At 57.5% G+C, this 1434-nt stretch overlaps 1 protein-coding gene across 1 annotated transcript in view; it reads right to left on the bottom strand.

The window, feature by feature from the left end:
* The window catches only part of Sfmbt1 (Scm like with four mbt domains 1), a 109465-nt gene extending 108506 nt beyond the window's left edge, over window positions 1-959 (bottom strand). Inside the window, exon 1 of the mRNA XM_029555400.1 lies at window positions 329-959. The gene's annotated coding sequence lies outside the window, so the exon portion shown is untranslated. The remainder of the gene's footprint in view (window positions 1-328) is intronic.
* Window positions 960-1434: the final 475 nt, after the last annotated feature.

The raw sequence follows: 1434 nt of genomic DNA on the forward strand, positions 1-1434 counted from the left end.
ACCCCCGCCCCCCAGGTCCGCGGTCCTCCCGGCAGCCTGCGCCCCTCGCGACCTGCCCCTCTCCCTACGCGCGTGGCACCCCCGGCCGGGCTTCTGCCCCAGCTCGCCGGGCGCCGCAGGCGATGCTGGCGCAGGAGGCAAGGCGTCCGCCCGGGGTCCACGCCGCCAGCCTGCCTCGCTGAGGACGCCCCCGAGGCCGTGGCGCAGGGAGCACGGCGTGGGCCTCGGATCCCCGACGGCGGGGTGGGTCGCCAGCTGTTGGGACGCGCCCTGGGGACCCGGGACCCCGTCCTGGTCCTGCTGGGACTCGGGAGGGAAGGACCCCCACCTCGGCGTCTGGACTGAGCGGTGCGGAATCCGCTGAGTCCCGGGATCCGTTCTGCTGGCCCGGCCCGGGCGAAGCGCGCCGTTGTGGCCCGCACGTGACCGCCTCCAGCGAGATGGCACGAGCTGGGCACTCGCCACTCCGCTGGTCCCGGAACTGCAGCTCACGTCCTGAGACCCAGAAAGGCATCCTGGTGTCCTTGCCTGCCCAGTCCCACCCGGTCCCCAGGTCCGGACCTCGGGAGGCGCCGGGTCGATTAGTTTTCCTGCAGCGAAGGGGGCAGAGGATGAGCTAAGCTATCGGGCGGGAGATCCCCGGGAGGACCAGACGCTCCAAAGTGGCCGCGAATTAGCTGTGCACCTGCAGTTACGTTGCACAACTCGTCCCTTCTTCCACAAGCACAGGTGTCGACGGGACACACACACCTGCTCCAGAAAGTTCTCTCAGAAGGGCATCCCAGAGCCAGTGGTACCCAGGACTGGCGGACCACGCTCCCCGGCCCAAGAAGGAAATCTCGGGTCAGGGTGCTGATGGCGCCTGTGTTTGAGGAAGGAGGAGGTGGCATCCCCATAGAGAATGTCTTGGGGTGCTCACACTTGTCACCTTTCACTGATTTTAGTCGCCTTGGGAAATATCCACTTTACAAACTCCAGATTTTTTTTCTTTTTCTTTTTTTTTTTTTTTTTGTAGGCAACACTAAAAAGACAATGTAACAAAAAAGAATAAAGTATCCAATTATTGCTGCACAATTTGACTTTCCAAGCATAAAATTTTCATAAATATGTACATGCAAGCACGGTTTCTTTTGTTTGCTACTTTCCCTAACGTTTCTGTTCACATGATCATTTTTTTAAGGTGTACAGGTATACGTAATCATACACACACACACACACACACACACACACACACTTGTGGTGTATTTATTTGGTTGCACTTTGCTATTATATCATTGAGTTCTGTACGTGGGATGAACTTCTTTCTGGCAGTGGAAAAGCTTCCAGGCAGAAGACTATGAATGACCGAGTGATTTGCCCTTTGTTGCCCATATCGCTTTGCCAAGGAGTTGCCCCAATTATTCTGTCACCTCCAAGGAACAAGCACAAAGAATG

The sequence above is a fragment of the Nannospalax galili genome, unplaced genomic scaffold, assembly GCF_000622305.1.
Source record: "Nannospalax galili isolate Female #2095 unplaced genomic scaffold, S.galili_v1.0 scaffold485, whole genome shotgun sequence".
Classification (NCBI taxonomy): domain Eukaryota; kingdom Metazoa; phylum Chordata; class Mammalia; order Rodentia; family Spalacidae; genus Nannospalax; species Nannospalax galili.